The sequence below is a fragment of the Danio rerio genome, chromosome 11, assembly GCF_049306965.1.
Source record: "Danio rerio strain Tuebingen ecotype United States chromosome 11, GRCz12tu, whole genome shotgun sequence".
NCBI classification, from domain to species: Eukaryota; Metazoa; Chordata; class Actinopteri; order Cypriniformes; family Danionidae; genus Danio; species Danio rerio.
In genome coordinates, this window is record NC_133186.1 from 40594465 (window position 1) to 40615341 (window position 20877).

A 20877-nucleotide genomic window follows, 5' to 3' on the forward strand; every position below is an offset into this window, starting at 1 on the left:
TTAGTCTCTCTCGCTCTCATATAGCCTCGACACACTTCACCCAAGGCCAGAGTTGTACAGTCCTTCTGAACGGCTCTGGAATAGGAAAACGATGACGAAATGTATTACATCAACAGGTTTTGTAGTTGTTACAAAAGTAAAACTTAAGAATGAACTTTTTTACACACATAGTTATTAATATTAAGGTATAACTAAGGTATAGTTATTATTACTTGTGCTTTGGTGGAGTTGTTCTTCAGTGTTCAGTGTTTCGGCTTACAGCAGTGAAATTTACATTACACTGAACCCAACTAAAGCTTACAAGAACTTTATGTTACGCTGCTTTGACACAATCTACATTGTAAAAAGTTCTATATTAATATGAAGAATTGAATTGATTTACTACTACAATAAAGTAACTGGATGCTTTTATTTTCAAAAGAAAATTGAGTGTCACAGAAAACACCTACAGTATATAATGTGAGGACATTCTGAGTGGTTGTTTACTAGTCCACTGCATCAACACAACATTGTGTTCTGGCTCTGGAGAAATGAAATGGAAGATCTAATCTGGTTAAATATTGGTGTTTCCCAGTGATGGATTGCAGCTGGAAGGGCATCTGCTGCATAAATAAGTTGGCAGTCCATTTCACTGTGGTGACCCCAGATTAATAAAGGGAGTAAGCTGAAAAGTCTAAATTTACACTGCTGATGAAAGAGCGTTTCATGATCAATGCTAGTGTATTCTCAATTATTGCTTTCTGGTCAATTTCTGGTGCAGTTTTTATGTCCAATTATAAAGTTTTACCTTCATCGGGTTTAGTAGTGTCCTTGTGCACACCTGCGGAATTTGAAGAATAAGATTACTGGAATTATATTAACATGTTTCAAGCGTTCAGACATGTCTGATGATTTATTTTAAGCTTGTTTGGCATGCTGTCCTGGAAGAGAGCCCTGAACTCAAGAGATCCTTGAGCCCAGGGCTCCTTCCTGTTCGCAGGGCGAGAGAGATTGAGCTTAGGTAGATCTTAAAAATTCCCTCGCTGATGTGTCTATAGGTGAACTGCTTTGAAAAGGAAATACTGATGCTGGGAGCTAGACTATAGTGCCCGATTGGCTTAGTCTGTTTACGTATGAGGTATGTCTTTGGATGGTGACTGAAAACTGGGGGAACCTGGGGGAAACCCCGACGGACACGGGAAGAACATGCAAACTCCACACAGAAATGGCAACCGGCCTGGCAAGGACCAGTGCTGGCAGTGTTGTTACTGTGGGGCAACAGTGCTAACCACTGGGCCACCGTGCTGCCCAATCTAGGTAAAGCGGCGAGGAGAAAGGGAGGAAGGGGGGTTTCTTGAAGATAATTGTAGAATAAAGACTGTGGTTATTTATAGTGACTCATTAGGAATCATCTGATCGGAGGATCATGTATTAGCTAATGCGGGACCGGCTGTGGTCAATCATAAGCACATGATCCGCTCAAAATTATGTTATAAATACATTTGAAGTTCCTACTGTATACTTCATATAATGGGTTACCCTTATAAGATTTTATAATAGATTACCACCAAAATACATAATTAAATAGAATTTTTGCATTTTTGAAGATGATAGGGGTATTCACCTGTTCAGAAGTCAAAGTGGTTGTGAAAGTGTTCATTTACGCCCTGGTTCAAACTAGTTCTTCTATTCTATAACACTTTTAGCATTCCCATATTATCCCTAATGTTTATATTGTTCAATAAACATTCAACTTCTTAGCACAATTAAAATAGAAGAATTAAAGTTACATTTTAAAGCATTTCCTGATTAATAACTGAGTGGTGCACAAGCTTTCAAAATATTTCATAAAATCATAGAATAACATTAAGCTTTAATATCAAAGATAATATTATTCTATAATAATAATATAGAATTATTTTACTTGAGCCATAACTGTGAACCATCTAAAATTCCCGTCCTGTCAGAAACTATGGGTTACCATGGTATTTACTCTTTGTGTCGGAGTACAGACTGTTTTCACGTGAGCCTCTTTGCATACCTATGACTCACCAGCTAGTTAAGCTAACTCCCAGCGAAGCCTGAGAGGAAGTTTGTCCAGCACGATGCTTATACTTGCCATAATTAGATGGCTTCAAACTCTCTTAGCCGTGCAAATCCCACTAAAGGGCAACTGTGCGCTATTCTAGGGTATTTGTTATCCGTGTTGACGTTATGAGAAAGTTTGCTTATCTTAAATGTCAGAATATAAAGGGATGCCCTCGCCCGCTCCTCCGGCGGATCCAGGTTATTATTATTTAAAAAATCATTGTCATTCACCGTATTAAGAGCCAGTGCCCTTTTCACAAATATGATTGACAGAAGTGAGGGGCCAGAGGCACGGGGAGGGGAAAAAGGGGGCTCGAAGAGTGACAGCCAACGATTTTGTCTCTCTCTCTTCCTCCGACACTTGCTTCACGCTGCTGTGTATACAGACATTATAAATGCAATAAAACTGTCATTCGGAGACCGCGGCCATCACTTCGACTTGATTCCCACAGGAAGCGATTAAGGTGCTCGCACACACTTCCAGTTCCTACACCTACACCATCTGCGCCTCGACACCCTTCACCTAACCCCCATTTAATTAAACCGGGATTCAGCAAGTGATCACACACAACACACTGCCGTTTCAACAGCACCATGCCAGTATGAGTGTTTAAAGCTGAATCTTGTTAGTCGATCCAGTGCTGAAGGCTCACGGTACTCTGACTAATTTGAAAACTCGGTCGTCATCCACTCTGACTTTCCACACAAGGTACAAGCAAGCGAACAGGCGAAGCCATCACCGAGCTGATGAAAAGGAAATTAGCTGACAGCCAGAGCACCTACAAAGACTCAACACCTCGCTCTTCGTGGTAAACAAAGCGCTGCTGTAGGATCACTCTTCTTCCTTTTTCCACGCCAACCCATTCTCGATCAATGGCTCTGTAATAAAAGCAATTAGAAAAAAGAGGTGGGGGGGAATTGGAAGGGTTCAGAGCTGCCACCTCCGTCGACTGAGCCCTTAGCAAAGTTTATCGTTGAGGATTATTGGAACGGACACATCACAGAGCCGTCCCACGCACTCCAAGCCAACCGGCAGTGTCTCCAGACGCCAGTACTCTACCTTGTATTCCCTTTCATGCGGCTGCTGTTAGGTTACGTGCTGATGAAAGGCATCAGTGTAATCCTGCACTTCATCTCCACTTTATCGTTGGATGCCATAGTCGCAGTGAGGGGGAATGATGAGCCCTTCCGAGCAGGAGGCCTTTGAGCGTGTCAAATATATGCCAGAGATCATGAAAGTCCACCGGCTGCCTTAATCAGGTTCTCTAACTCACTTCATCTTCGTGATATTTTCTCACCAAGCATCTGTACTATCATCTGTGAATGTGATTGTTGTGTTTTAGTGGCTTTACACCTCAGCGATCACATCTGTTGGCGTTTCAGTGAAGGTTACTCAATTTCATGATGATGGCCCTGCAAAGGTGAATGTGTTAGACTTGCCATATGTGAAATAGACAAAACTTTGGGCGTAAAGTAAACTACCAAGACTAGCGAATACTATTTATACCTTGATGTTTTTTCAACTATGGAGGTTTTAGTTTTTTTTTTTAACATACAAATTTTAACTCTTTTTTTTAATTTAATATATATAAAGCGTGTTTAGCATGCTGTACCGGGAAAGATCCCGCTCATGAGATCCTCGAGCCTGGGGCTCCCTCCCATTACAGGGCGAGAGGGGAGTTTAAGATCAGGTAGGTCTTGGGAACTCCCCTGCTTGATAATGGTGGATGTATATAATGAATAACTATGGAGAGGATATGCTGAATTAAATGCTTGTCTGTGGTGTTGATTTGGGTTGGTCAATTTACTTATGTTACCAATATTTTTTTAGTCTGTGGAAGGAAACTGGAGAGCCCGGGGAAAACCCATGCAAACATGGGGAGAACATGCAAACTCCACACAGAAATGCCGACTTGGCCAGGTAAAGATCTGAGCCAGTGACATTCTGTGAGAACCATTGGGCCTCCGTTCTGCCCTGTCAAGTAAAGGGGAGGAGCAGGGGTGTTCTTCAAGACAAAGATGGCTGAGGTTAGATACTCTGTTTTTTTTTTGTAGTGATTTAGGAATCGTCTGATTGATGGATCATGCATTGGCTAATGCAGGACCAGCTGCGATCAATCATAAGCATGTCCTCCTCTCGAAATTAGTTTATAAATAAACTTTACTTTAAACAGTACCTTCATCTTCAATATTAAAAACTCTCACAAAGTACCAAAAATGAGCACTTTAATGCAGTTTCAGTTAATCAAATGTCTATAGAAGGTTTTTTACGTTAAGAATTTTTCATCACCGAATGTGATTTATAGTGAAATAAACAAAACAATTAAATATTTGTTGTCAAATAATACCAAAATTAAGTCAAAGTTAAAGACAAAGGAGAAAAAAGCACCTGTAGTCAAAGAAACACCAATAACAGCTGGTAAGATACTTTCTACATGAAAGAACAAGTGGTTTTATAGGCATAAGTAGGGCAAAAAGTACCGCTAATCATAGTTTCTGCAACATCTGGACTAAAAAGAGCCCCGTTGCTCTTAGCAAAGTCAGGCTGTTATCTGTCGCATTTGCTTTTAGAATTTGGAAGAATGTATTTGAATATTAAAACACTTCCTGTTGTGCTTCCCTTGCTATGAATTATCAAAGCTCAGCAGGAGGCAGATCTAATCAACCACTGTCTTCCTCCATCAACCTCCATCAGTCCAACTGTCTCCAAAGCTGCTCACCGAGGAATGAAAACTGGGCTAGAAGTTTGTCAAGCTTTCAGAACAGTGAGACCTGTAAAGCTGAATGAGAGGCCCATGAGGCTTCCACCGACCCCTAGAACAACGAGGAGCCATCATAAAATAGATGCTGGAATGAAGAATACTCTCTGCTTTAATCAGAATTTCTGAGGGGATCCGTCAGAGGTAAACAGTTATTTTTTGAAGTACACCATCCGTTGCGTCAGATGAGGGCTATACGGACACATCTCTGCATTTCTCGGAAGAGGAATTAAGCTTTGCTCTATGAAGCCATTTGCATACAGGCAATTTTCAAATCCATTTGTGAATAAATACAGAGCCAGACATTTGCCAGCTGGTTCTTTCATCAATTCCCTAATAAACCCACGGAAAGCCGGAAAGGGGGCAGAAAAAAGGATCTTATTAAGGCTTTGTATTAGTCAGATATTAAAACCCAATCTTTAATACGAGCCAAGGGGCATTTCACACCCAATGTGTAAATTTCCCATGAATCACTGAGGGCATCACTTCACACGCTGGCTGAGGGAAACCCCCCTCGAGGGAAACAAGTCAACTCTTTCATTTCGCAACTCCTTTTCTCTCTCCCCGCCGCTGTCTCCTTTTTTCTTCCACTTTCATCAGTCTGGTGTCACTTGAAAGGCAGCAGCAAGAAACAGTAGAGGAGAACTCTGGGTATCAGGGCTTCCTTTAGAAGATGCTCTGCGTGAATGCAGCTGGGTGCACGAGTTAACCGAGTGTATCGGCCAGTAATCCGTTAGGGATACAGGCAGGTGCAGGTGCCACCTTTTTAATGCAGCAAACTGGGAAGAGGAGGCTAGGACCGGTGCCACCCAATCCCATAATGAACGCTACTTCCTGCACCCACAGCAGACACAGTCAGCCGTCGATTGTCTTCTCGCCCTTTGTACTCGTCTTTCTCGCCCCATGGACGTCTGACTGTGGGACTGGCAGTCACGGTGAGCGGAGCGGGAAAATGCGATAGAGGCGTCTGTGTGAAATTCCTTTCATGGGGGACTAGGTTGCACATTTCCCCCTCTTTTTCTGGAAGCCACAGCTAATTTTACGCACCCTTATCTGGCCCCCTTTTGCTGGCAAGGCGCCTGCTTCTGCATGGGTCGGAGGCACTGGGCCATTTGCCACGCTCCAAGATGGAGCGAGAGAGAGATGCTCCTTGGGGTCTCTCCCTGCTCTGAGGATGTGGGGTGGCTCTCCTCCTGTTTCCATGGCAGCGCCTGGCTTTATTAGAATCCCATTCCAGATGCGGCACAACAGCCTTTCTGCCCCTGCCCCCTCTGTGCACCAGCTATCTTTCCCCCTGACTCGTGCCCCCTGACTGTTTTCCAGCGCTTAAGAAACTTGTCAAAAGTGAGGGATGGCGCGGTGCGTTGATAAATGAAGCATAATGGGATAACCACCGTGCGATTTCACACTCCGATAGCCAATGGCACTGCCACTACTCAAGGCAACCCATTGCTGGTGCCATTGGTTGGGGGGTGGAAGCACCCATGACCGAGTCTGTCACCAATATCCCTCAGGCCTCAACCTCTGCAATAAGACACCATAGCTCAAGGGTGGGTCAGCATTACAGAAATACAAGATAGCAAAATGCATAATTATTCGGTGTGTGACAAGCTGCTTACTCCACGAGACGAGACAAGATTTCTTTATTCCATTTTTAAGAAAGGCTCAATGATGAAATATATGAATGAAAAATAGTCTTTTAATGCAACTAAAAAAAGAAAAAGAACAAAATGCAAAACTATTTAGTTTGTTTTAAAAAAAATCTATTTGTAATGAAAGTTATTTTATATGCAGTAAACCACATGCAAACACTGCAAAATATTTTGCTAATATCCAATGTTGGGCAGTAGCTTCGCTACAAGTAGTGACGCTACTAGCTTAACTACATATATCAGTAGTGTGGTGGTAGTGTCGCTACTTTCTAAATCAATTAGCTTTTTACTAGCTAAGCTATTTTATTAGTCTAGTAGCGCAGTAGCGTCCACACAAGCTACTTTTTCCGATCACAGATCAATAAGTGTAAATATATATATATATATATATATATATATATATATATATATATATATATATATATATATATATATATATATATATACAGTTAAAGTCAGAATTATTAGCCCCCGATTTATTAGCGCCCCTGTTTATTTATTTTTTTTCAAAAATTTCTGTTTAATGGAGGGAATATTGTTTCAGCACTTTTCTAAGCATAATAGTTTTAGAAACCTGTTTCTAATAACTGATTTATTCAATCTTTGTCATGGTGATAGTAAATAATATTTTACTTGATATTTTTCAAGACACTTCTATACAGCTTAAAGAGACATTTAAAGGCTTAACTAGGTTAATAAGGTGAACTAGGCAGGTTAGGGTAATCAGGCAAGTTATTGTATAACAATGGTTTGTTCTGTAGACTATCGAAAAAAAAAATTTTGCTTTAAGGGGCTAATAATTTTGTCCCCAAATTGTTTTTTTTTTTTTTTTTTTTAAATAAAAACTGCTTGCATTCTAGCCGAAATAAAACAAATAAGACTTTCTTCAGAAGAAAAAATATTATTAAATATTAAACTGCATAAATGAATGTATAAATGTATTGATCTGTAATGCCAATTAATATTGCAAATGAATAAGTAAATCTTTTTTTAAACAAGTTGCAAACAAAAATGTATGCAACTGTTTGAACCAATGTTCAGAGTTTACTCTGACTTATTTTTTCAGGAAAAAAAAAAACTATGGTTGTCTTTAAATGTCAATAATTGCAGTAGAACTTTACATTCCAATTAAAATTGCAATTGTGCATCCTGTTTGCCATCACAGCTCAGCAACGACTCACTTCAATCCAAAATGTTGCATCTAAATCTTAACAAGACAGGAGAAAAAAAATTGAGACTCTGTTGAGGTGTTTCCGGAGCGTGTTATTTTCTGACATCAGAACTACTTTCCAATCCAAATATGTTACACATCCCGAGCTGGAAATAAAGAGTGATGGAAAATGAGATGATTTAGCAGGCTATTATGGGCTATTATTTTTGTTAGACAGCCCTCTGGGTGTGGGGTGCCAAAACGTGGGCCTGACACCCATTAGCCAAACTCATCCATGTGCATGTCACGGTCAATAAGACCCCACTAAAATGTCATCGCCCTAATAGCTACTTACTGCCAGAGCACACACAGGACCCATCTCACGGTCCTCTTATCACCATCACGATGCTTCGCAGGCATCCCATGCAGCTTAGCGGGAGATAATAGCTTTCCAAGCATCACGATTCAGCGTCTGGAAAAGAAAGACCAAATGATTTTTTTTTTCTGTTCATGCAGACCGTTAGCATGCTAGTCTTTCCCGCTTCCTTACAGTATTGTACAGAAAGGACAGCGTAGGGAATAGGGATGCAGTGATGGATGATGGCTGGAATACTAAGCACTCCGCTGGGTATTACAAAAGCCTGTCTTACAGGCGGAGTTAAATTTGTTTGTATTGCCAGCTCAAATGCTAAGGATTAGCCAGAATGTGAGGAGAATTCTTAAGTTGGCAGATGTGAGGCGACCTTGTCACACACAGGAAGGACGGCCGTTTGCAACAGGGAGACTACGGTTATAGATATAATGCATTCATGCCGGAATATCAGGCTCATATTGATGAGGGCGATGAAGCTTCGCCATTCCTAATGAGCGGCGTGTGAGGAAACTGAAAATGCAGAGATGTGAATGTAGCCAGTTTTGAATTCATACACATTTGCTTTTGTTCTGCAAGGTGATTTCAACAGAAAACGTATTGCTGGCAATGACATTCCTGTATTTTAAACAGAAAGGCACTGCATGCATGCAACAGAGATTCACTGCATTCACACATTTCATTTATTCCTTAAATTGTATGATTATGAACTATAGTCCTTCAGAAAACCTGTTACTTCAGATTTTTAACTGGTAAATGATGACAAGTACTTCTTGCCAAAAAAATGTGTAGAAAAAATTACATACAGTACATACATATTTTGAATTACAAAAAAAACTAATATATTATATACAGTTGAAGTCAGAATTATTAGCCCCCCTTTGATTTATTTTTTTTAATATTTCCCAAATTATGTTAGAGCAAGGACATTTTCACAGTATGTCTAACAATATTTTTTCTTCTGGAGAAAGTTTTATTTGTTGTATTTTGGCTAGAATAAAGGCAGTTTTATTTTTTTTTTATGAATCATTTGAAGGTCAAAATTATTAGTCCCTTTAAGCTATTTTTTTTCGACTGTCTACAGAACAAACCATCATTATACAATAATTTGCTTAATTACCATAACCTGCCTAGTTAACGGAATTAACCTAGTTAAGCCTTTAAGTGTCACTTTAAGCTGTACAGAAGTGTCTTGAAAAATATCTAGGGAAATATTATTTACTGTCACGATGGTAAAGATAAAATAAATAAGTTATTAGAAAAGAGTTATTAAATCTATTATGTTAAGAAATGTGTTGAAAAAAATCTTCTCTCCATTAAACAAAAATTGTCGAAAAAAAATAAACAGGGGTGCTAATAATTCTGACTTCAGCTGTATGTATGTGACTAAGTTATCTGTAATCACAGTGCATTATGCGACCAATAGGCTAACATTTGTATGCTGTAAACTTAAATTTACAGTTTAAATAAGTGACTTTTCTTTGAATAGTTGTCGAAGAAAAGTAGTAGAAAATAATACTGATGAAAATAAATATTAAACAATATATAAAACAATATCAATCTATAAAACAACGGAAATAAAGATGATTTTTTAAAATTCTATTAACTAGTAATAAAATAAAAATTTTAATAGAAAAAATTATAATAAAATTTATTCCAAAATTAATTTAGAAATGTTGTCATCACTAAACTTTTTTTAAAATAAAATAACAAAAAATTTCTTTTGTCATTCTTTTTGCCATTCTTTTGTTTTCAGGCGTGCTTTTATTAGTTTTTAAACAACGCAACACTAATGTTTACCTTAATATGAGTTCATCTGTCAGCTTTTTATGTTGAAAACCTTAATCAACAGTTTAAATAAGTGGCTTTTATTAAAATGTTAGTAGTATAAAAGCAGTAGTATAAAATATTGCCTAGATTTAAGAAATATTTTTGATAAAAAATATTATATATATAGAAATAAATACATAAAAGACCACACACAAAAAAGCAAACCATAGCAATATACACTACCTGACAAAAGCTTATAACTTGACTTCTTGTTGATCATTTGGAAAACTGGTAGAAGGTAGATTTTTCTGAATGAATCATCTGCTGAACTGAATCCCAATCATTACAAATACTGCAGATGACCTATTGGAACCAGCATGGACACAAGATTCTCACTGAAATCAGTCAAGTTTGGTGAAGGACAAATCATGGTTTGGGGTTACATTCAGTATGGGGATCTGCAAAGTGGATGGCAACATCAACAGCCTGAGGTATCAAGACATTTGTGCTGCCCATTACAATACAAACCACAGGAAAGGGCAAATTCTTCAGCAGGATAGCGCTCCTTCTCATACTTCAGCCTCCACATCAAAGATCCTGAAAGCAAAGAAGGTCAAGGTGCTCCAGGATTGGCCAGCCCAGTCAACACAATCAACATTATCAAGCATGTCTGAGGTAAGATGGAGGAGGAGGCTTTGAAGATGAATCCAAAGAATCTTGATGAACTCTGGGAGTCTTTGCCGTTCCAGATGACTTTAGTTGAGTGATTGCAGAGATGTATGGATGCAGTCCTCCAAGCTCATGGGAGTCATACACAATATTCATCCTTTTTTCACTGCAGCATGACTTTATATTCTATACTGTACAATATTTCTGTTAAGTGACAAGACTTTTGTCTAAGCAAAGTCAGACCTTACTGTCTTAATTAGATAATTAAAAATCATATTAATGATCATAATTTATTTTGGTAAAATAAGCGTAATCTAGAGGCCTTCGTCTTTCATATAAGCCATGTCTGATACCAAATGATCAACTAGAAGTCAAGGTATTATTTGTTGTTCCTAAAACTTGAAAAAGCAACAATACTTTTGTCAGGTAGTGTATTGTTCTACTTAAAGGGACAATTCAAGTTGAATTGTATCACTATTTGCTCTCTATCAAGTGGTTCCAAACTTTTGTGAGTTTCTCCTTGTGTTGAACACTAAAGTTTGAAGAAAAATAAAAACCTTCCATTGTAGAAAAAAAAATACTATGGAAGTTGATGGTTACAGGAAGGGGCGTCCCCCACACTTTTAGAGACAGACCATTTAAAAACAGGTGATTAAGAATGTAAACCTTTGAATTTCATACAGCTGTTCCCCCCACATACTTTTAAAATGTCCACTACACCCCTATAGTTACAGGTTTTCAGCTTTCTTTAGAATATCTTATGAATTCAACAGAATTGGACGATGAGCAAATGATGACGAAATTGTCCATTTGGGATGAACCATGCCAGTACAACTCACTTTATTTATCATTTTAATCTCAAAAGCAGAAATCATGACCATAAGGCAGGGGTGTCCAAACTTGGTCCTGGAGGGCCGGTGTCCTGCAGATTTTAGCTCCCACTTCCCTCAACACACCTGCACGGATGTTTCTAGAAAGCCTAGTAAGAGCTTGATTAGCTTGCTCAGGTGTGTCTGATTGGGGTTGGAAATAAACTTTTCAGGACACTGGCCCTCCAGGACCGAGTTTGGACACCCCTGCCATAAGGCAATCTGAAAGTATCAATAAAACACTGATGAATGTAAAACTAATGTAGTTAACAGATTTAACTTGCTCATGTTACCAGTTTATCAGTCATTCATCAGTGAAACCAAATCCGTAGCCCTGAGCTTTATTATTTCAGCAGTATAATTCGGAGCATCAATGACTCAATGATCATCACTTGAGTTTCCAAGACACTGATTAAACGAATCTGCCAAATCCATGTAAAATGCAACCAATTAAAAGACAATTCAACCACATCATGTAGAGCATAACTAAAACCTTGTCAGCCTTGTCTTCCACCAAACTTGGCGTCGAGTTGATAGTTTTAAACAGCGTCATCTCAACAAGTATGAGCTTCATATTGCCTGTGTGAGTAATGGAAGCAGCCGAATGTGTTCTTGGTGTTTATGTGCGAGAGTGACACTGGAAAATGCATAATTCATTTTCATTTGTGGGGAATAAATTGGGGAGGGAGGGGAAGGGGAGGCTCTGCTCCAATATCTCCACCAACGCCTCTCTCGGAGACAGCTGGATGCACGTGGCTGGGTAATAACATTAAATTGGTTCTGTCAGGTAATTTCTACAAGTGTTAGCCACACTGGAGGCTGGGGTGCACTGCAATCAGAGGAGAGGGAATCTGAAGGAGGGGGGGCGTCGCATCACGGATCATCCTAAACTGCTCTGCGGCGCCTCCTTTCTCCTCGCCGCCTGGCCTCCAGGAAGGTAATTGCAATCTGGGCTTGACGCTGTAAATATTGACCCTCTTGACCTGTTTCTCTGATGGGATTCGAACTGGGGACGTTACTTTGGTAGGGGGGGGGGGGGGGTGTTGGAATGTATGTGTGAGCGTTGTATTGAAACACTGAAATTGAAAGATGTTGATATACAGAATTATTAGCTCTCCTGTTTTAATTATTTTATAGTTTTATTTATTGTAAAATAAAACAAATAAGGCTTTCTCCAATAGAAAACAATATTATAGGAAACACCATGACAAATCCCTTGCTCTGTAAAACATTTGGGAAATATGTGAATGAGAAAAAACTAAGTTCAAAGGAGGGCCAGTAGTTTTGACTCTAACTATATATTATGTGCACAAATATATAAATATAAACAGCATCAAAGCTTTACATGCGTAAGCTCATCAGCAATTCCCTTTTATTAGAGAACTGAGGTTTACATAACGATATGGATGAACATCAGTCCTGTTTTCATCTTTATGGCACAAGCGTACCATCCTGGACAGAGAGAATTTGGTTGTTTACAGAAATCACAATCAAATAATACTAGTCCACTCACACTTCTATAAAAGAGACTTTACAAGGATAAACAAAGCTCAAACTCTCAAACCAAACATTAATGTCTCAATCCCAGAACTTAAATGTAAAGTCTAGTTTTAGATAATCAAAACAGCTTTACTTCAATATTTAACACAGTGTTAAGTTTAATACCAAGCCAGGCTCATTCTGAAAACGTAGCCCTATATACATTTCTAGAGAGCGCCAAATACATCCCAGGAGGTACGTTTCTTGTACCTTTTGTTTTCACAAATCACCAGAGGCCATTGTGTACGCTTTTTTAGATCTCAAGTTTCTCTCGCGAGTGCTATTCACGTCTGCTCTTCTTGCATAAATCCATCAGAGGCTGCTCTCGACCGATTGACCAGCGCCCACCCCCTTCCCAAAACCCAACCAACAGTGTTTTAAGAAGCAATCCAGAAACATAAGCCCCCTGATTTTTAACCCATTTTCAGATTTTACCACATTTTAACCCTGTTATTTACTTGTTTAGTTTATTTTTTTGGCTTTTGTTTTTGTCTTTCTCGCTTTCGGGAAACATTCTTCGTCGAAATTTCGTCACCGCAGTCAACTTCTTTCTGCATCTCAAGTCCACCGACGTACATGGCGAGCTACAAACTGGTAAAAGCGTGAAAGCCATCCATTCTGAGATAAGCAGTCAACTGGAAAGCCTAGAAAGGAATGGCGTCATACCACCCTGCAGCGTTCGTTTTAAAGATGAAATGCAGCCATAATATGTGATCTCCAGAAATGCATATAGGGCTACATTTTAAGAATCAATTAATACAAGTTTACTCACTCTCCTGTGAAAGAGTTTACAAGGACAAACAAAGCTCAAACTCTCAAACCAAACATTAATGTCTTTAATACTGGAACTAAAATGTAATCTCTAGTTTTAAATAATCAAAACAGCTTTACTTTAACAGTTAGCACAGTGTTAGGTTTAATACCAAGCCAGGCTCATTCTGAAAACGTAGCCCTATATACATTTCTAAAGAGCACCAAATACATCCCAGAGGGTATGTTTCTTGTATCTTTTGTTTTAACAAATCATCAGTGGCCAATGTGTACGCTTTTTGAGACCATAAATTTCTTTCGTGAGTGCCATTCGTGCCTGTTGTTCTTGCGTCCATCCACCAGAGGCCGCTGTCGACTGACTGACCGACCGATTGACTAGCGCCCATCCCCTTTCCTAAACACAACCAAAAGTGTTTTTAAAGTACCGATTGACCAGCGTCCACCCTCTTTCCTAAACCCAAGGCACAGTGTTTTGAGAAGCAATCCAATAATTTTTGGAGGCATGTCCTGTGGTATGATGAAATTAAGATTGAACTGTTTGGCCGTAATGTCCAGAGTTACAATTGAAGGACAAAGGGGAAAGCTTACAAGCCTAGGAACACCATTCCAACTGTAAAGTATGGGGGTGGCAGCATCATGTTGTGGGGCTGTTTTGCTGCAGGAGGGACTGGTCCACTTCAAAGCATAGATGGTATCATGAAGAAAGAACATCATGTAGAAATACTGAAGCAACATCTCAAGACATCAGCCAGGAAATTAAAACTTGTCCACAAATTGATCTTTAGAACAGACCATGACCCTAAGCATACTGCCAGATTAGTTAAAATGTGCTTTAAGGACAACAGAGTGAATGTTTTGGAGTGGCCATCACAAAGCCCTGACCTCAACCCTATAGAAAATTTGTGGGCAGAGTTGAAAAAGCTTGTGCGAGCAAGACAGCCTACAAATCTGACTAAGTTACACCAATTCTGTCAGGAGGAATGGGCCAAAATTCCTTCAAACTATTGTGAGAAGCTTGTGGAAGGATACCCAAAACATTTGACCAAAGTTATACAGTTTAAAAGCAAAGCTAAAAAATACCAAGGAAATGTATGTAAACTTTTGAGTGTCTAGAAATTATATTATAAATATATATATTTGCTCATACTTTACAATAAGGTTGTATTACTTATTGTTAGTTAATTTATTTACTATTAACAATGATGAACAATACTAGTACAGCATTTACTAATCACAGTTCAACATTTAATAATAGCATTAGTTAATGCACTGTGAGATAACACAACAATGAATAACTGTTTTTCTTCACTACTGTAACATTAACAAAGATTGTATTGTTCATTGTTTCTTCATGTTACAATACATTAACAAACATCAACTAATACAACAACATTATTGTAAAGTGTTACCTATTTTTGTTTGGGTAACTCAGATATCAATAAAAATCCATATAATGGAATTTAGAAACACATTCTACAAAATTACACCCACATTAGTGAGCTGATAACATGACATTTGAATCAGCACAATGTTCAATATTTTTACCCCAGAAGTCATCAAGCACATGTTTATCAGTAATATCGGATGTAGAATGAATTGGCTTCTGCCTCCCAAACCTCTCCCACAGCTGAATGTTGAGTCCTGACACCCGTTTCTCGACTTACCTTGCAGGCTCCTGTAGTTCTCGGCCACACTAATAAAGCCACGGTGTGACGTTTGAGCTGAAACAAGTTGCTCTTTTAGGAAGTTTATAATGTTCTACTGACACCGGCTTCTCCTATTACTCTTGATCTATGGGCTCTGTAAGGTCATTTCATCCCCGTGGCAACAAGAACGTCACGCTGTTCCTTGACTCACAGCTTAGACAAATGCCACTGACCGCTACTGATCTCAAACAAACAATCGGCTCTCTTGGCGAGCGGTCCTTCCCGTCGCTAATGTCAGCCACACAAACACTAACTCTGACTGACCCAAACACCAACGCATAAACAAAACAAACAGCCATCAATGCAATCACATCACCTGAGAGGAGTCGGTATGCCTGTTCGTGGATGACCATAAGATTCACGTCTCATCGCTTTGCTGCACTCTTAAGATCTGATGAACTTCCGACCCTAACCTACACAGTATTCAGTGGCGCTTGATCAAACAAACAACCAATCAGAGCAACCAACTGTTCGCGACTACATAGCAACAGACTAAAAATTCTCAGAAAAACATAGTAACCACATACCAACAGTTTAGAAACACCTCAGCTACCACATGAAAACATTGTAATATAAGCTAGAGCACCAACGCATGTCAACATTCTAAAAAAACACCCTAGCAACAGCATAGAAATGTTCCAAAACAACCACATAACACAGCACAAACCTAGCAACTACATCGCAACACCCATTAAGATAAACAAACAGAGCAACACTGTAAAACGCTCACAGACACACAATCAGAACACCCTAGCAACGGCATAAAACTTTCTAAAACACTTAAGACACCTTAGCAACCCCATTACAAAATACTAAAAACACTCAGAACGCCCTAGCAACGACATTAAACATTCTAAAACACTTAAGACACCCTAGCAACCCTATTACAAAATACTAAAAACACTCAGAACACCCTAACAACCATATAGAATCATTCTAAACATGCAGAGCAACCTGAAGTAGCAACCACATAACAACAAACACTAAGTATACCCAAGCATCCACATAGCAACATTGTAAAACAATCATAACATCTTAGCAACACTATAAACAACACCCAGACACAACCAGAACGCTCTAGCAACTGCATAAAAACGTTCTAAAATACTTAAGACACCCTAGCAACCCCATTACAAAATACTAAAACACCCAGAACACACTAGCAACCACATAGCCACATTCTAAAACACTCAGAACATCTTAGCAACACTATAAACAACACACACAAACTCAAAGCGCACACACACACACACACACACACAATCAAAAAGCTTTAGCAACTGCACAAAAACTTTTTCAAACACTTAAGACACCCTAGCAACCCCATATAATCATTCTAAAACACTCAGCACACCCTAGCAACAACATAGCAACATTCTAAAACACTCAGCACACCCTAGCAACTACATAGCAACATTCTAAAACACTCAGCACACCCTAGCAACATTCTAAAACAGGGGGTAGGCATTAAAAAACAATATATTGGGTAATTTAATAGATAACATAAATAATACTCGCTACTGTTTTTACATTACTGTGATAGATGGGTTTAGGGTTGTGATGAGGGTAAACGTTAATAAAATATAATTTATTGGGTAATTTAATAGATAACATAATACTCGCTACAGCTACTGTTTTTACGTTACTGTAACGGTTGGGTTTAGGGTTGGGGGTAGTCGTTAAAAAAAATTAGTGGGTAATTTAATAGATAACATAAATAATACTTTGTACAGCTACTGTTTTTACGTTACTATGATGGATGGGTTTAGGGTTGGGTGGGGGTAGCAGTTAAAAAATACAATTTAATGGGTAATTTAATAGATAATATAAATAATACTCTGTACAGCTACTGTTTTTACCTTACTATGGTGGTTGGGTATAGGGTTGGGGTGGGGGTAGGTGTTAAAAAATACAATTTATTGGGTAATTTAATAGATAACATAAATAATACTCGGTACAACTACTGTTTGTACGATACTGTGATGGTTGGGTTTAGTGTTAGGGTGGGAGTAGACGTTAAAAAACACAATTTATTGGGTAATTTAATAGATAGCATGAATAATACTCGTTACAATCACTGTTTTTACATCACTGTGAGGGTTGGGGTGGGGATAGGCGTTAAAAATACGAATTATCGTGTAATTTAATAGATGGCATAAATAACACTGAGTACAACTACTGTTTTTATGTTACTAGCCCCTTTCACACAGTGATACCGGTAAATATCTGGAAAATTTCCGGAACGACTTTACCGGTATATTCAAAAAAGCGCTGTTCACACAGGCGAGGACGTTACGGAAATTTTCCGGAAAAGAGCGTTCACACATCCATTCCAAAATACCGGTAAATTCTGACATCATTCACCACAAATGAGCTTTAAACGGCTGCGCTTGTATTTGTAAACATTTGACTAAATTACAAACTCTGTGGATGATCAATATTGTGAACAACTTTCGCAGGATCACTTTCGCATGTCGAGATGTTCATAATATGCGTGTGCAGGCGCTTACAGGCTGTTTTACAGGCACACGCAAAGCTTGAAGGTAAACAAACAACGGCTTATCATAAGCATCTCATTGATGATTATTTACACAGTTGGCATTAAGAAGAATATATAAACGTGATCTGACTAACTTCTAGCAGCTAAATGTGTCTGGAAAAATATTCAAAGGCTTTTATTCTCACAAACCGCGCGGACGTAAATGCGTCTGACTGTTGTGATTGGCTAAAGCAGACGTCTCACGTCAGCACGTTCTAGACGTGCACGCGCTTATTACGGTAATCTTCCTTCTGCATTCACACAGCGCAGCATTCCGGCAAATTGCCGGTAATGTTACAACTTCTCTTTCCGGAAAATAGCCAGAACGAATTTACCGGTATTTTCAAAAAGGGCCTGTTCACACATACAACCTTTCCGGAAAATTGCCGGCAATTTTCCGGAAAGCTCTGTATGTGTGAAAGGGGCTACTGTGATGGTTGGTTTTAGGGTTGGGGTGGGTTGTAGACGTTAATAAAATACAAGTAATCAGAAATTTTATGAATAAAATACATAATTCTTGTAAACTTCCGGCCGCAAGCATATCTGATCTAGCAACAACCCTGACAACCATACTCAACATCCTGGCATCACTATTTCAGCACCATACAGATTTTCATCAGAAAATGTAAACCTGAAGTCTCTGTGACTCACTCTCGTTTCCTTTTCCTCTCCCAGACTGATATCTTTGAGGTTTGGGGCCATCTACACATCTAACCAAGTGGAGATGAAGCAAATGGGCTGCAGTGAAGCACACCGGCTAAAGGACTGCCGGTCCAAACTAGATTTTAATCATGTCAGTGGTATTTGACATCAGCACCGAAATGCTTCGTTTGTCTCAATCAGACAGTTCAAAAAACCAATTCATCACTCAGACGTGTTCTTATATGCCTCATACTGCACGTTAAGAGTTTAGTTAGTGGTGTTTGTTGAAGCCTTACACCTTGGATCAAACAATGTGCTTTGACAATCACTTAGTGAACTGCAAGTTCTCATTATTTTCAACAGTGTCTTTAAAAACGTTATTATGGTTGCTCAGGTATTGCTGTGTTTGCTATATGTTATGTAATGCTAATAAAATAATAATATAGCTGCAAGCAATATCTTGCAGCTACAGCTTAGGGCAAAATGAGGAGGCAAGGATGGCAGGAACCATCATACCTACTTATAAAAAAACAAGGACATATTTGTTGTTTATTATAAGCTGGTTGAAAACCCATAAGTCATCACTTATGTAATTTTTTTTCTGTTGACCTATAAGTGGCACTGATACCAAATGGGGCTATAAATGTTGTTCAGCCATGATTAACTTCCAGTGAAAGGTCAATATGACTGTTCTCAATTTCACAAGGCTCATTTTACATCGTCGATAATGTAACTGAATTAAAATATAATCATTTAAATAGATTTAAGCATAAATTTAGTTGCCGATGCATTGGCGCAGTAGGTTGTGCTGTCGCCTCACAGCAAGAAGGTCGACGGGTCGCTGTTTCGATCTTCGGCTCAGTTGGCATTTCTGTGTAGAGTTTGCATGTTCTCCCTGCGTTTGCGTGGGTTTCCTCCGGGTGCTCCGGTTTCCCCCACAGTCCAAAGACATGCGGTACAGGTGAATTGGGTAGGCTAAATTGTCGGTAGTGTGTGTGTGTGTGGATGTTTCCCAGAGATGGGTTGTGGCTGGAAGGGCATCCGCTGCGTTAAAACGTGCTGGATAAGTTGGTGGATCATTCCGCTGCGGCGACCCCGGATTAATTAAGGGACTAAGCCGACAAAAAAAGAATGAATGAATGAATCGATTTAGTTTTTCAAGTGTTACCATTTAAACACAAGTGCCATCAGGAGCAGCAGGCGAGTACAGAAACTAAAAAACACAGTTTTAAAAACACCAACACAGGCCCATTCTGAAAATGTTTATACATTTCTGGAGTGTGCAAATTATGTAGCCAAAGCTGCATTTCGTCTTTAAAACAAACGCTATGGGGCGGTATGACGCAGTTCTTTTTCGGGTTTATCAGCTGACCAATTACTCCGTGTGGACGGCTTTTCCGCTGTTACCAGTTTGTCCAGTGGCTCCCCTCGTACGTCAATGGACTTGTGACCTGACAACGATGACCGGTTTGAATCTGGCAAAGAAAGGTCCTAGAAAGCAGCTAAGACAAAAACAGAAGCTAAAACATTAATTAAATAAATAAATAACAGGGTGAGAATGTGGAACAAATACTGTTGTAAATATATTGTTTGTTCATGTTAGTAAATACATTAACTAACATTATACAGTCTTATTGTAAAGTGTTACCCAATATTAATATTGTCATTTTTTATATTTAACTCTGTGCGGCTGTTGTGGCTTTTCCATAAGCAAGAAAGAAGCACTCACACTTAACATTCAAACATCTTACAGTACGTAATGCTACATGTACATACAGTTTACTATCACTGTTTCAAAGTAAGATTTACAAACTGTTTTACATCTTGTGCTTATGGCTTATGATTCATGCCACCCACCTCAGCTTTACTCCCAAACAAAATCATTGTGATTCAGTTTGACAGAATCATTAAAAAGAAGAAAAAGTCAAGCAGCTGTGAAGACCCAGTTCAGATTTAAACAGGTTTTTTTTTTTTTCACGAATCTAAAATAACCACCTCATTAACTGCTTTCTCGTTGCTTTCTCAGGTGAATCTGAAATCAATCGTTCTTTCAGGTCAAAAGACATTATCTCTGCACCCAATGCAATTTCGGCAGCCGATGCAAAGGCGAAAGTTTCAAGCTCGAGGAGCTTATTAGTGTTTAATTTCCACTCCAGATACAATGCAGCTCTTTCAGCGGAGCAAATAGTTCCCACAATATCGCATTGGGATAAAACCACGGCCTACAAGCTAGCTAATGGTCAGCGCTTTTGTCCTTTCTCGACTGAACTCGGTCCGCTTTTGTGCCACAGGTAGAAGCAGGTGCAAGGAACCTAATTCCTTTTCTATCCCCTTCTAACCCTTTCCGTACTCTTCTCCTCCTCATAGACAGACA

The 20877-nt window shown here is 39.0% G+C and overlaps 2 protein-coding genes across 6 annotated transcripts in view; one reads left to right on the forward strand and one right to left on the reverse strand.

The window, feature by feature from the left end:
- sox13 (SRY-box transcription factor 13) overlaps window positions 1–20877 on the forward strand; it is a 675553-nt gene that overhangs the window by 422215 nt on the left and 232461 nt on the right. The window lies entirely within an intron of this gene.
- blacat1 (BLACAT1 overlapping LEMD1 locus) overlaps window positions 1–20877 on the reverse strand; it is a 272886-nt gene that overhangs the window by 29309 nt on the left and 222700 nt on the right. For 3 of the 5 annotated variants that reach the window (XR_012387309.1, XR_012387306.1, XR_012387308.1), the window contains exon 3: window positions 7984–8100. The gene's annotated coding sequence lies outside the window, so the exon portion shown is untranslated. Of the gene's footprint in view, window positions 1–7983; window positions 8101–15280; window positions 15516–20877 lie in introns of those variants that run through there. The other 2 variants (XR_012387307.1, XM_073917091.1) reach the window with 2 other exon arrangements.